Source organism: Physeter macrocephalus, chromosome 7, assembly GCF_002837175.3.
Source record: "Physeter macrocephalus isolate SW-GA chromosome 7, ASM283717v5, whole genome shotgun sequence".
NCBI classification, from domain to species: Eukaryota; Metazoa; Chordata; class Mammalia; order Artiodactyla; family Physeteridae; genus Physeter; species Physeter macrocephalus.
Genome location: NC_041220.1, coordinates 56,607,256 through 56,624,093, shown reverse-complemented (window position 1 = coordinate 56,624,093; position 16,838 = coordinate 56,607,256).

Below are 16,838 nucleotides of genomic sequence, written 5' to 3'. Positions count from 1 at the left end.
TTCTTTAAAAAAAATTCAGACATAAACTAAACCACATATATATACACCCACACATGTACACACCTGCACATATAACCATTATTAAAACACAGAATAACAATTACTTCTGGTTGTAGACAGAACAGAACACCTGTAAACAGGATAGGAAAAAGCACATGAGGTATATGGGCACATGTTAATTATTTTTGAAGATCTGGTTATTGAATTTGGTATAAATTCACCAGTATTCCTTAGATTCTTAAAAAAAATACATAAATACATGTAGAAATAAATCATATAAAAGTGGCCAGATTTGTATCAATAATTACATTGTATTATGAACCAAGTATTGTGAGTAATCTCATTCTGTGTTCCTGTGTTCCATTAAAAATTATTCCCTGGTAATAATATTACTCAAATGATAATTTATATTTAGGTGTGATAATTATATGAAACAAATATTACTTACAGCAACGGTACTTTTGATGGTTTATGAAGAGGGAGCAACTGTATTCTAGTAGAAATAGTCCTGGACTTGGATTAGAGAACAGAATTCCATTACTTATTAGTTACAAATAAAATGATAGATAACATGCTTTGTTTCCTCTAATCTTAGTATATATAACACTAATTACTATTAGACTAAAGTAATTAGTAATTGTGATAATAGCACAAATGTATAAGCTTGTATGTGGATTAAATAAATCAAGATTAACAATTGTACTGCCTGTGTAAGCTATTCGACAACAGATAAATGTATTACATTGACATAATTAAAAACCAAGGTGAAATTCCTAACTACTCTCTGGTTGTATTTTTAAAACCCAGGTTCCTTCTGCCATTAAAAGCAAAGGTAGGATGAGCATATTCACTCTAAATAAATAAATGGAGAGTGTGAGGAGAACTAGGAATGAGGTATGGAAAGAACACTGGGATGAAAGTATGGCAAGCAAACTAATATAATTACTGATGGACCCCTCAGTCAAAAGGACCTGCTGATCAGAACACAAGCCTTGGACTATAATAAACAATGTTCACATTGTGTGAGAATTATTGTACATTCTGGAGTTTTTTGTTATAGCAATTTGCTTATCAGCTAATATATCATCCAGTGCTTTTCCTACCTTCCTTCTACTGTATAAAGAACTGAAGATTTAGTAGAAAATATAACAGAGGTTAAGAAGCCAAATTGTGTGGAAGCCTGGTCTACTGACTAGTAGCTGGTGAATCTTGGATAGTTTTCAGTTTCTCTGTTTCTGAATTTACTCATGTGTAATACGGAATTACTAATACCATCTACCTCAAGAATTGATATTCGGTTGGTATGCCTTGATAGCTGTAACAACAGCATGAATTTTAATACTATGTAAAAATATTAAAAATTTAATAATACAAAATGTTGGGCATATATGATACAACCAATATATAGTAGCAGTTTTAACATTAATTTTGATAAAATTAGAGATACCTCCCAAGAAAGCAAATAAAAACAAGTTTTTTGGAGGGATGAGGGTGGAGGTTAGGATTTTCTTGAGTTTTTGTTTGTTTTCAACTCTATGACCAAGGGTAAATCTACCCTATAAGGAGGAATGCAAGGTACATGTCTTTGAAGAAACAAGAACTCACAGCTCCCTTTTCTCATGTAGCCTAAAGCAGGTTATTAATTTCACATTTTTATTTAAGGGCTAAAACTTTTTTCCTACATAGTTTGAGAGGCAGATTTGTTTACTTAATGCAGCAAAGTGTTGAGAGTAAGAATGTATGACAGTTCATTCTAATTTGCTCATTGGTTGATGGGCATCTTCAGTCCCTTTACTTGATCTTAGCTTCTGCAGGAATGCTCACATTAGGGGAACATCCAGCTTCATATGGCCCCTCATGGGGTTTTGGTATCACTTCACTAGATACATAAAACAACAGAATAGAGTTGACTTGCTGCTTGGGTGGACACATCTTATTGCCTAAATGGTTCATTTACACTGATCATTGATGCATTACTTCTTGCCCCTGAGCTCTCTCAAGCTGTGTTTTATCTCTGAAACATGCCCTTTTCTCCACAATCTCTCAAGATGTATTTTTTTCTAGCATTGCTTATAAAATCTCACTTTCTCCATGAAACCTCATTGGCAGCTTTAGAGAAACAAAAAGGGTACATTACATTCCTACTCAAATATGCATAATCGCATGCCTATGCATTCCATTATTTAAGTAAAAGTATTGCTGAATATCCTTCATCTCTCTGAGTACACGTATGATGTTTCTCTGTCAGGCTGTATTGTTTTACTTTCAACATTGAGATAAACGAGAAAGGGTTAACTTCTTTCTTAGTTTGTCACGTTTTAACATTTGTCACGCTTTATAGTGCTCCTTACTGAGAAATATGTCCAAGATTATATCAGAAGATGCCGTTGTTGGACCTTATGCCCAGATTTTGAGAAGATTCTTGTCGTAGCCTTAAGCAGTTCCGGAAATAGCAGCACTGCTTTTTACTAGGCTCAGGTCTTAGTTTTTCTTTTATACTACTTTCTGGACATTCACAAATTCCCAGGATGTCATCCTCAAGTTACAAAATGCCTGCCTTCTTATTCTATCGGGAGTCACATTGGTCCCTGTTGTCAGGTGTCCTTTTGATACAGGAGAATACTGTGAATAGTGCCTGAGTTAGTGCTATAGTTGAATACCATGCACATGTGGAAGAATTCTCATGAATAAGTGTCTTTTCATACAGAGAAACAAGCAAAGAGTTATAAGTAATATGGAATATTTAAAATTAAAACTTTCTAGTAAAGCAATGTTTATGCTTTCAGTTGTCAGTGTTTCCTTATCAAGAAACAATGTGCTATAGTGGAAAATATTTTAGGGTATAAAATAAAAACAAATAAAATTTTGGTGTGTTGGCTCAGTCTTCTATTTACCCAGGCTTGAGCAAATAATATAACCTCTGGGAGTTAGCTTTTTATCTTAAAATGTGAAGAATAAGCTCTGTTTACCATTGTTTGCTATGGAAATCAGATAATGTTTAACTGGCCTTGTGAAGCACTCCTTTTACCAAGAAGGAGATAATAAAAAAATAATCTGAAATAATGTAAATTTTATTCAAAGATAATATTATTGCTAATTCCCTTCTATGTAGTCTGCTCTTTTTAAGGGTGATCTGTGCATGTTAATAATTATTATACTGATAATTCTTTACCTACAAATGACATTTGGCAAGAAATCAAAGATTTTATGTACCACAGAGAATGTTTATTGTAACTAAGTAAACCAGCTGTGGACTTTCGATCAGTACATCAATATTTAGATTTTTTAGCTTTTATTTCGGCTGCATTATGCCAGTCAAGCCTCTTCATATAAGGAAGGAAAATGAACAACTAGTAAGACATTTGATGTGTCATTCTGATGAACTTTAGAATGCTTAATATCATCTTGTTTAATTTCATGTTTCATAAAAGCTTCTCAATTGCAGGATCAATTACTTTCAGTTTCCACATCAATCAGTCCAGATGGTTCTCATTATTTGCTAAGGATAGCTGCAAATTGAAATTTTTGAACTCATGGTCCATATTGTATTAATCCTTGATATGGAAGGGTCCCTCTGCAGAATAATAAGTGGAGCTGAAAAAGGTATGTTTTATATTCACAAACCAAATCTTATTTAAAGATTGAAAGAGACACTTTAGTGTTATACCCAGATGAACATTAAAACATACAGTCTTCAGAAAAATCAAGTCATTTCACTTATGTATTCATTGCTGAAATAAGAACATCATTTCATTTCTGACTCTACATTGAATTGTGATTGGAAGGAAAAAAAAACCCTCAGGATTGTTTTGTATTGAAGAATAAGCTATAACTTTTTCTGTAAACACTGTTTGTTGTTAGACTAAAAATGTGAGTTATATTTCTTTATATATGAGACAATTCCTTTATTGTCAACTTTTTCTGAATTTAACTCATAGCTAGAATGTATTACAATTTGGGTAGTTTGAAATATAATGTAGCTGATACAGAATAATGATTTTACTTACTGATTTAGTTAAGAAGGTAGTTTTTAATGACATCCATTTCCATTTGGTTGCATTTTCATCTTCTTCAGTCATTTTCTATATTGAAAGTGACTATAAAGATTAATTTTTATTCAAACTTCTTATATTTTATGTAAACAATATAAATTTGGATGAGGAATCCATTTATTCTTAAAGTCATTAATACATTTATTGGGGAAAAGGTACAATTCTCCTGAATGTTCAAACAGTAAGAGATTTCAAAAGAGACAGAAATAATAATAATAATTGAAGTGTCAATTCATTAAGAGGATATTACAATTGTAAATGTATGGGCATCCTAACATTGGAGGACCTAAATATTTAAAGCAAATAGTAAAATAAATGAAGGGAGATATAGACAACAACACAATAGTGGTAAAGGACTGCAGTACCCCACTTTCAACCATGGATAGATTATCCAGACAGAAAATTAACAAACAGTAGACCCGAATAACAACATAGACCAATGAATCTAATAGACATACTCAGAACATTCCATCCAACAGCACTGGATTTCTGTGAATGCCCTCCAAGTCCATCCATTTGCTGCAAATGTCAAGATGTCATTCTTTTTCATGGATGAGTAGAATTTCATTGTGTGTGTATGTATATGTGTGTATGCATATATATATATATTAATATATATATCTCACACCTTCTTTATCCATTCATCTGTTGATGGACACTTAGGTTGCTTCCATATTGTGACTATTGTAAGTAATGCTGCTATGAACATTGGGGTGCATGTATCTTTTCAAATCAGTGTTTTCATTTTTGGGGGGATAGATACCCAGGAGTGGAATTGCTGGGTTTTATGGTAGTTCTATTTTTAGTTTTTTGAGGAACCTCCATACTGTTTTCCATAGTAGCTGCACCAATTTACATTCCCAGCAACAGTGTAGGAATATTCCCTTTTCTCCACATCCTTGCCAACATTTGTTATTTGTGTTCTTTTTGATGATAGCCATTCTGACATATGTGAAGTGATATCTCATTATGATTTTAATTTGTATTTCTCTGATGATTAATGATGTTGAGCATCTTTTCATGTGCCTGTTGGCAATTTGTCTTCTTTGGAAAAATGTCTATTCAGATCTTTGGCCCATTTTTTAATTGGGTTGGTTTTTTTTGTTGTTGTTGTTGTTTTTTTTTTTTTTGATGTTGAGTTGTTTGAGTTATTTATATATTTTCAATATTAACCTCTTAGCAGTCATATCATTTGCAAGTATTTTCTCTCGTTCATTATGTTTTCTTTTGGTTTTGTTGATGGTTTCCTTTGCTGTGCAAAAGCTTTTAAGTTTAATTAGGTCTCATTTGTTTATTTTTGTTTTGTTTCTTTTGCTTTAGGAGACATATCCCCAAACAATATTGTTATGATTTATGTCAAAGAGTGTTCCAAATATGTTTCCTCAGGAGTTTTGTGAGTTTTGGTCTTACATTTAGGTCTTTATTACATTTTGAGTTTATTTTTGTATATAGTATTAGAAAATGTTCTAATTATATTCTTTTATATGTAGCTGTCCAGTTTTCCTAGAACCACTTATTGAAGAGACTGTCCTTTCTCCATTCTTGCCTCCTTTGTCATAGATTAAATGACTGTACGTGCATGGGTTTATTTCTGGGCTCTCTATTCTGTTCTACTGATCTATGTGTCTGTTTTTGTTCCAGTCCCATACTGTTTGGATTACTGTAGCTTAGCAGTATAATCTGAAGTCAGGGAGAATGATTCCTCCTGCTCTGTTCTTTTTCAAAATTGTTTTGGCTATCAAGGCTCTATTGTGTTTCCATAGGAAATTTAAAATTATTTGTTCTGGGCTTCCCTGGTGGTGCAGTGGTTGAGAGTCTGCCTGCCGATGCAGGGGACACAGGTTCGTGCCCCGGTCCGGGAGGATCCCACATGCCGTGGAGCGGCTGGGCCCATGAGCCATGGCCACTGAGCCTGTGTGTCTGAAGCCTGTGCTTCGCAATGGGAGAGGCCACAACAGTGAGAGGCCCACGTACCGCAAAAAAAAAAAAAAAAAAAAATTATTCTAGTTCTGTGGAAAATGTCCTTGTTATTTTGCTAGGGATTACATTGAATCTGTAGATTGCCTTGGGTAGTATGGTCATTTTAACAATATTAATTCTTCCAATCCAAGAACATGGTGTATCTTTCCATCTGTTTGTATCATCTTAAATTTCTTTCATCAGTGCACTTATAGTTTTTTGAGTACACATCTTTTACCTCCATAGGTAAGTTTATCCCTAGATATTTTATTATTTTTTGATATGATTGTAACTGGGATTGTTTCCTTAATTTTTCTTTCTGGTAGTTCATTATGAATGTATAGAAATGCAACATATTTCTGTGTATTAATCTTGTATCCTGCAACCTTACCTAATTCATTGATGAGTGCTAATAGTTTTTTGGTGGCCCCTTTAGGATTTTCTGTGTATTGTATCATGTCATCTACAGTTTAACTTCTTCCTTTCCAATTTGGATTATTTTTGTTTCTTTTTCTTATTTAATTGCTGTGCATAGGACTTCTATCCTATAATACTATGTTGAATAAAAGTGGCAAGAGTGGGAATTCTGGTCTTGTTCCTTATCTTAGAGGAAATGCTTTCAGCTTTTCACTGTTTCACCATACTCATGATGTTAGCTGTGGGCTTGTCATATATGGCCTTAATTATGTTGAGGTATGTTTCCTCTATGTTAAATTCCTGGAGGATTTTTAATCATAAATAAGTGTTAAATTTTGTCAAAATCTTTTTCTGCATCTATGAGATGATCATATTGTTCTTATTCAATATGTTAATGTGGTGTATCACATTGATTGATTTGCAGATATTGAAAAATTCTTGCATCTCTGGGATAAATTCCACTTGATCATGGTGTATGATTCTTTTAATGTGTTGTTGGAGTTTGTTTGCTAATATTTTGTTGAGGATTCTTGCATCTATGTTTATCAGTTTTATTGGCCTGTAATTTTCTTTTTTGTGGAATCTTTGTCTTGTTTTTGTATCAGAGTGATGCTGACCCCAAAGAATATGTTTGGAAGCATTCCTTCCTCTGCAATTTTTTGGAATAGTTTGAGAAAAATAGGTATTAATTCTTCTCTAAATTTTTGGTAGAATTCACCTGTGAAGCCATCTGGTCAAGGACTTTTGTTTGTTGGGAGTTTTTAAATTAATGATTCAATTTCATTACTGGGAACTTGTCTGTTCATAATGATGTTGTCACTGTAGTAATTTTAGCTGGTATAATAGGCACGTAGTCAGGATTTTGATAAGAGCTGAAGATCCAAAATTGAATGTGACCTTGATCTGAGGGAGACACAGGAAACAGAGAACACCCAAATAGAAAATAGTAATAGCAGATTATGAGGGAAATAAAGTGAGGTGATAGCTAGTAACCAGGGAAGCAATCTTCATTAATTAATTAAGGTTGTTAGGAACATTTTTAGATGAAATTTTGAAGAAAAAACAACCTAACTATACAAAGGACCAGGGAAAGATTATTCTAAAAAGAGAGAACAATAATCATACAATCCTAGGGGTAGAAAAAAGGATTGGTATATCCAAAGATTTACAAAGTGATTAAGAAAGTTTGGGGTATGATAAATGTTATGGACTAAATTTGTCCCTCCAAAATTTAGATGTTTGAAATTCTAATTACCTGTGTGATTCTATTAGGAGGTGAGGCCTTTGAGAAGTACAATAATTAGGTCATGAGGGTGGAGCCCTCATGAATGAGATTAGTAATCCCAAGAAGAGACAGAAGAGAGGTTGCTTCCTCTCTGCACTTTCTGCCATGTGAGGACATGATGAGAAGACGACACAATGAGATGATCATCTGCAAAAGAAGAAGCAGGTTCTCACCAGAACTCAATTATGCTGGAACTCTGATATTGGAATTCCTAACATCTGGAACAATGAAGATTAATTTCTGTTGTTTAAGCTACTCAGTCTAGAGTAATTTGTTACCGTCTAAGACATTAAGAAAGAAAGGGATTGTATGAAGTGTGGTTGGAAAGAAGTAGACAGGAAAATATCAAACCTGGATCTATGTCATCATAGAGGAGTTGGCTTTTTTTTCCTATCAGCAACAGAAAGACAATCAAGGAATCAAAGCAATGTGTGGGGAGTGAAGAGTTAAGATCCTGTGTGCTGTTTTCAAAATATCACTCTGTCTACTGTGAAAGTAAATCACTGAGGGAGGAGTTGAAACGTAAGGGAGCAGAGAGGCAGATTTGGATGTATTGTCATATTTTAGGGGAGTGGTAGGATGGCTTTGCCTAGAGTTAACAGCAGAGAAAGAGAAAAATGGAAATTTTGGGACATGAATAGTGATGGAAAGAGAGGAATATAGATTGATCTCAGCTTTGAGGCAGGAATTTCACAGGCATACTGTGGTGCCATTTATTGAAATGAAAAACTATTCAGTGAATTTTGTTTCAATCTCAGACATACTAAGGTTGAGATTTCTGTTAGATATCCAGGAGATTTCAAGTAGGAGATTGGATATATAGCTAAAGTATTATATTTGCAATTATCTTTCTTCAGTTGATCTTAGATGAATATCAGATAAATGAGTTGAGGTACAGTGAAAAGATTCCATTAAACTTAGAGCTATCTGGGTTCATATTATGGTCTTTCCTCTTTCTTATCTATGTGACTAGAGTGAGTGATAAAAATCTCTCTGAGATTCAGTTTTCTCATGTATGCAATGGTGGTAATAATAATAATACCTGCTTGATATGCATAATGTGAAAATTAAGTAAAATTACTCATACGAAGTAGCTCCAACACTGAAGGTTATAAGATTAAAAAATTTTGGAGTCTAAATAAATATGCATTGTCCTCATCTAGTTTTCCCATTTTTGAATAAAGAAGGAAACATAGGAAGATATTCTATATCCACTTGTCTATTCTATAATATTTGTACAGGTGTCTCAGTGTATAGTTACAACTGTTTTTTAATTCATCTTGAATGATACTCTTTGGCCAATGTTACCAGTTTTAAAAAGTGAATAATTCTGGTAATTCAAGCAAAACTTGTTCTTAAGCCATCAATTACGTATGTGACACCATTTCTTTGGGTATTAGTGAAAAATCTTTCAAAGTATTGTCTCTTTCTGTGAAAGCACTTCATTTTCTTTTCCTATTTTTAAATATAAGGAACCTAAGAATCAATAACTTGTTCACAAGTCCTAGAGCCAGGTAAAAAATCTCACCCACAAATCTGAATTATAACACTGACTTACAGATTTAGGCATTTATAAATACCTTTTAACCTATTCCCTTTCTGCATGGATACAAATATATTATGTACCCTAGGAGGCAGAATCTTCATGGTTGTTTGCTGTAGTGCTTTTGTAAAAAAGAACAGAATATATTTTCACTGTCACAGAAAATCAGAATTTCGTAGTTCTCTTGATCCTTGATGATTTTCCTTCTTTTTTTTTTTTTTAAGGTACTACTGGGAAATAAAAACAAAAACCTTAAAGACAAAAGAAAAATAATGAATGGATATTTTCTTTTCTCTTCTGAATCGGAGAGATTTGCTGTCCTTATAAAAACACTAGAGCCGCTTTGATTTTGACTCATTTTGTAATTCACAATTTCAGCTTAGTAGTCCATGAGACCTCATGAATTTTTGTCCAGAAAGCAGAAGACATTTTCTATTATATAAGATTAATGTCTTTGAAGGGATGCCAGAACTTCACTTACCAGTGGTATTTTCAGTAAATAAGACCACCTCTCTGTGATCTGAGGGATTTTAAGTTTATTTGGATTAAATCATGCCACAGGCTAGAATTCTCTAAGGTTTATTAAAGATGCATTATTAAAGATGAATAATTCTTTTCCATAACATCGGACAGCATATCTTCTATAAAATAGTATTAGACTTTCTGCTAAGTACGGGACATTTCTGGTCACCCATATTTGAAAACAAACTTCAAGGAGACTATTCATTTTCTTTGTATAAAACAATCTTTCAGGGCTGTATATTGAAATCATTCTTCAGAAGACAAAATATTACTTGCATTAGGTATTTCTTTCCCTTTCTCAGAAGTCCAAGGGGTTAAGTAGAAGTTTGTACAAGCAGTCGTGCACCTTTCTCCAGAAAATGAGAGGGAACAACTTTTAGTATTTTGGTATTACTTAAAATTAAATGTTTTAGTCCTATAATTAAGATTGGGTATGTTAATTACATTCCCCTCACTACCATCCTTTCTGAACTCCTGAGTTTCTCAGTAATCTGTGAAGATCCTGAAACATTTTTGCATTTTCAGAACTAAAGTTCTGAGTGATTTGGGAATTAATACCCTTTAACCTGTCATGAGGCAGTCATCTGTCCAGTAGCATCTCTTGTGACATTTCTCCATTTTCATAAAAAGGAAGGATAAGAAAATCTCCAGATTTGCCTGAGGATGGACTCAAGGCAATGATCCATCATGATCAAAGTTCCTGTCCTACCTACCTAGGTATATAAAACCTTTTTGTGCACCTTATTGTCTATTCAAAGAAAGAGAAGAGTGAAAGATAGTCTTTCAGACAATTTGGAGCATTTGAAATGCCAAGTCATTGCCTTTTGACATCCTAAAATGCCTCACAAAATTATAAAGTTTTATGAATAATGCTGTATGCAATTGGCTGGAATGAGGGGTAGGTTATTCATTTACCTTGATGTAACTCAGATATATCCCATGGGCATGATTATATAGATACACTTATTTGAGTTTTTCTTGATTAGCCATTGGCTGCATCAGGTGTAATTCTACCTCAGCCCATACTGTGTGCAACTGCCTGCACTCATCTTCTAACTCCCCTTTATTTCTGCCCAATATTGCTTTAATGGCTTCATTTAACTTGCTCATCTGCACACTGCTTTGCCTTTTGGCTCACTGACTGTTTTCTTCTTGCCTTAGAAAACTGGCTTAATGACTAGAATTTTAGCTTCATTTAGCCTTAAGATTCTCTCACAAATATCCCTTGGACATCCCATATAAATGATAGTATTTCTGAGCACTGACTTCCTTCACTTCTCTTTTCTTAGTCCTCCCCATTGCTATGACAGTGGAAGGTGAAGAGTTTAGGCTTTTTCTTTGTGTTAGAAGAAATGACCTTAATTTTGCCATAGATCTACAAGTGTTTTCATTAATAGTGGCTGCTGAATGATCTAGAAAATGATGGTAAACCGTGTGTGTGTGTGTGTGTGTGTGTACTTTTTATAGCTATCTCATCATCTGTATAGAGAGATTTGTTAAATATCTAAGTAAACATTTTTATAAAATGAAGTATGGAAGTGTTAAAATCAAGTGAACAAAATAGAACTATATATTCATGACTTGGAATCTCTCCTACACAATTCCTTGAAGGATTGCTTAATTGCTAATTGTTTCTACTTTCTCCACCAAGAAGACTAATATTTGGATTTAAAATGAAAAGGAAAACATTTTTCCTTTCAAAAGTGGAAAGTGGAATTTCTTTAGGAAGTAACTATAGAGCATCCTACAGGGAGAGTGAATCAGATTAAAACAATCACTGTAGGAATTTCCTTGTTAGAGAATATCCAGCCTGGCCTTGAGGGAAAATGTATCTCTTTCTTGCTGCTTTGTTTCTTGGCTTTTTGACTATGTCAATTTCCACCTTAGTAAAACTATTACCCATTCCAGGAATATGCCTCTCATAGGTGCAGCCAATCTACTGCAGTTGATCTTCCTGGTTCAGTTATATTCCATTTGGGTTCTTCCTCTGCTTCTATAACAATTCTCTGAAACAGAATATATATATTTATGTCCAGGTTCAAAAGTGGTCTTCATTGGGGGCAATTATGATCTTTCCTCTGTGTCTGCTCTCTGGCCTTTGCAGGACATAGTCATTGCCTGATTTTCTTTTGGATCAGAGCCCTATCTCTGGCATTTTTGGCTCTACTCTTAAATTTAGATTTCCATCCCTGCAATGCCTCTCAAATCAATTTTGAAATTCAAGATGGGTAGAGATCATGAAATTTTTAGTTCTCAAGACTTGTGCTCAGTTTAATTATTTCCTAGGAATCTGATTAGTTTATAAATGGAATTGTAAAGTTGTTGTTGGTTATTTCTGAAGAAATGTGAAGAACAAGAAATGTAACTGGTTAGACTGTCACATCAAAGATCCCCAATGAACTAAGCCTCCTCATATCTACACCCTTGTATGGTCCTCTCCCACACTGACTTTCTAGAAACTTGATAAGTGATAGTGAATTAGGGCTAGCATTTGGTAAATGCTAATGATATCTTGGAAGATATGAGGCATTAATTGGTATTTCATCCATTGCTGGATGTTTTGCACAGCATAACATACTCCCATCAGGACTACCTGTCATTTAAAGTAGAAATTCTCAAGTATAGGTTGAGGGGAAGGAGAGCAACCTCAATCCCAGGGAGGCAGATACCCCAGGTGGGGAATTACTTCACTTAACCTGTATTGGTTGAATAGACTATGATTAACAGTTAGGGAGTAAATATTTTATTTTTTATGGACTTTCCCTGGCAAGGCAAGGTGAGTGAGAATTAAAAATGATTCTCACTAGTTTGGTAGCATGTTAGTTAATATAATGCTAGCAATTGTGACAAACAAACTCCAGTGGGTATAATGTCTCAAAAAAAGAACTCATTCGAAGTCCACAATGGGTGTTCCTTATGACAGGTGTTTTTCCCCCAAGTGATGTTCCAGGAGCCCAGTCTCTTTTATCTTGTGATTCTACCATGATCTTGTGGATCATTGTGTTCATTTGCATTAACCCAGGAAAAGAAAAAAAAAAGAAAAAGCACAGAAAATTTTACATGGGGTGGTATTTTTATGGAGAAAACCTGGGAGTAATGCTCATGATTGCTAGTCACATTCTATTGGCTAGAGCATGAGCTCCTACCGCCCAATCCCCAAGGGCAAAAAAAGGCTGGGAAATACTGACTAGCAGTTTGTCCAGGAAAATTATGAAATAGGGTTGGTGAGCTGCTATAGCAGTTGCTGACATAGCATCAACATTGTGCCTCAACATCCAATGAAGGGAGGTGTTAAGTGAGGAAAAGTAAATTAGGACTAAATAGATACCGTTCTCCAAATTTATTGCACAGAATTCCCAGATTTTCAAATATTATGTATTTCAGTTTATACTCAAATATATCTTGCTGTTCTTGCTTACCACCAACTTTATCTTTGAAATTTTGCTGGTTCCCTAATCCGTCAAGACTCTCAGCTCTCAACTTGGTAACTCTGGCTATCACACAACCTGGGAAAATACTTAATATATAATAATGGCAGTTAGTTAGAGGGGTGTCAAATGTTGCTGAATAGTAGAGGAGAATGGAGAGAAGATAGTGTAAATTCCAGAGAAAAGAGGTTTTTTTTGCTAGTCTATTTTTTTTTTTTTTTTTTTTGCGATACGCGGGCCTCTTACTGTTGTGGCCTCTCCCGTTGCGGAGCACAGGCTCCTGATGCGCAGGCCCAGCTGCCATGGCCCACGGGCCCAGCCACTCTGCGGCATATGGGATCCTCCCGGACCGGGGCACGAACCCGTGCTCACGGGCCCAGCCACTCCGCGGCATGTGGGATCTTCCGCACGAACCCGTGTCCCCTGCATCGGCAGGCGGACTCTCAACCACTGCGCCACCAGGGGAGCCCCTTGCTAGTCTTTTTAAAGTAATTGGTTCTTGATGTGGGACAAGAAGGAATCAACCCTAAAGATATTTGACTCTTTTCTTTGAAGCCTTTCCTTAAATAACCATTTCCTTTGTGCCAAATCTTATTCTCTACCTTTTTGCATTAGTTCTAGTCCTAGAATTTTTTTTTAATTGACCGTGCACGATTCAGCCTTTGTGAAATTATGTTGGAAATCTTTTAGTTTGTGTTGGGAAATGCAGAAAGTACTGGTAGAATGAGCAAAACTTTTTTATAGTTTATTCATGCCAGTAAACTGAGTCAGCAAGGGCATCCCAAACAAGCTGTGGCACGGGGAGAGAATGAGGCAGAAACAACATTTGCATGCAGCACACTTCAAATTGCAAGTTTGAAATCACCTGCTCTCTCTCCTGGAGCAGTGGTTTTTTTTCTCCATAGAAAGTTCTTATCTACTGCAGAGGGAAGATTGGATTATATAAGGGTAAACAAACATTGCAGATTGTAGATATTCTGATTCTCAATGAAATCAAATTTCAGACCTCAGCATTATGGACTCTTAACTAGAGAAGACTGGGAACTGGGGAATTTCATAAAAAAGCATATGAATATCTCCCAAGCTTCATGCTCTGTGTTATATTTTCTGCATTAAAAATGTAGGATTTTTATAATTGTGCACAATTTAAATGGAAGACTACTTTTTGACACAAAAGTTCTAGGAAAATTTTTTGAAATTGATGCATTGGAGAAAATTGTGTATAAAGAAGTTAGAAATATCAGACCCCTAAGGTGCTTTAAGTTATCTTATTACTTTCTTTTATTGATGGAGAATGAAAGACCTACATATATTGAATGACTTTTGCCCAAGTTTACAAATGGAGTCACATATATTGAGTTTTGACAGGTCTCCTTTCTCTCATTACAATGTTCTTTAATATTAAATAAATATATAGAAGCAGAAAATTATTTTAAAACCAATGTTAATTTTTGCAACCTGAAACAAGTGACATTTCTTTCAATAGTCACAAAAACATGTTAACAGAAAAGATGTAGGGTTTAGCTTTGTTTCTGCTAATCAAATGAGAAAAAGAAAGCAATATATTGAAATGAATGAATATTGAGCTAGAATTATTCATAGTAGTTTTTTCACAGAAACTTATGAAATAGAGCTTAATGAACTGGGAAAGTTAACTAAAAATTATCTGGGTGAAAAAAATAGCATTAGTACATCACTTATAAAAAAAAGATAACGCCAAAACAAAACAAAAAAGACAACAGAGAATTTCACCATCTCATTATTCATGGGAATACGCTCACTATGACATTACAAACATGAGGATATGGAAAGATGAACAACATCTTCTGAAAGCACCTAGAAGCATTTTTCTCCTGTGAATGTATAATGGCATGCATATGTGAGAAAAAAATTCTTTGGATTTTGGCAGTATTCTTACAGTAATTAGCTGCAGTGGGAATGTTTGTGGGTACATATTTACATAAACTAAAATGAGAATAAGACGAATTAGGTGAATGACTATTATTTCCGAATTAGGGGAAAATAAAATAGGATGATGGAAAGAGGGGTAAACTTTCAGATTTGTACACTCAAAAGTCTTGGTCAAGGTGATACATTGACTAAAATAACCAATTGTATAAGGTAAACTGATGTTCATCAGGATATTATTATAGAATATTAATCATATAGAAGAAAAAGATACAAAGTTTACTTCTTACAGTGTGAGCTTTATTTCCATAGAACAGTGAGAAAGAATATATAAGGCATAAAATGATTACCATTATAATGTACCTATTAAACCAATATTAGTGTGTTGGGCTGCTTTGCTTTTTCTTTCCAATTAACATCAAACTTGGGTGTCTAGATATAGATAGTTTAATGAGAATAAAATTCCATATCTTCAAGTTCTATAAAGCTCAAATATAAAATTAACCTGAGAACAGGCCATAGGTGTGCTCTCAAAAGTTTTGTTTCACTTTACAGTAGAAAGGCCTAGCTTGTTCCCATTCTGTATCTAACTATGGTGCATTATGGGAATGTAAAATCTATGTGGGCATCAAACAGGTAGACAAATCAATATATCAGTTTTAGGTACCCTTTTTAAATAAATGCTTCTTTGTTTCATACATATCTATTTTAACGGTAAAGAGCTACATTAGAAAATGTGTTTAAAACTATATGAGGAAGACTCATCATGTTATAGGAAGACGCGTGGAGAGCTACACCTTATGAGCATGTTTGTTTTTTGTACTGGCTCATTTTCAAGCTAGTGCCGCTATAATAGATTTTGATAATCTTACCCAACTGAGAGAAAAAGAGAAATACCATCTCAGACAAGCTGAGGTCAACATTTTGGTGGCCCTTACGGGGATCCAGAAAAGACTTCCAATAACTTCAAGACTGGTGAGCAAACAGCTGTGTGGCTGGGTGCTCTGGCTGGCTGTCAAGCCTGAGCCTCTGAGGTGGGAGAGATGAGTTCAGGATATTGGTCGACCAGAGATCTCCCAGCTCCACATAATATCAAACAGCGAAAGATCTCCCAGATATCTCCATCTCAATGCTAAGACCCAGCTCCACTCAACGACAAGCAAGCTACAGTGCTGGACACCCTATGACAAACAACTAGCAAGACAGGAACACAGCCCCATCCATTAGCAGAGAGGCTACCTAAAATCATAATAAGTTCACAGACACCCCAAAACAAACCACTGGACGTGGTCCTGCCCACCAGAAAGACAAGATCCATGCTCATCCACCAGAACACAGGCACCAGTCCCCTCCATCAGGAAACCTACACAACCCACTGAACCAACCTCACCCACTGGGGGCAGACACCAAAAACAGTGGGAACTATGAGCCTGCAGCCTGCAAAAAGAAGACACCAAACAGTGTAAGTAAAGCAAAATGAGAAGACAGAGAAACACACAGCAGATGAAGGAGCAAGGTAAAAACCCACCAGACCAAACAAATGAGAGGAAATAGGCAGTCTACCTGAAAAGGAATTCAGAGTAATGATAGTAAAGATGATACAAAATCTTGGAAATAGACTGGAGAAAATATAAGAAACATTTAACAAGGACCTAGAAGAACTAAGGAGCAAAGAAACAATGATGAACAACACAGTAAATGAAATTTAAAATTCTCTAGAAGGA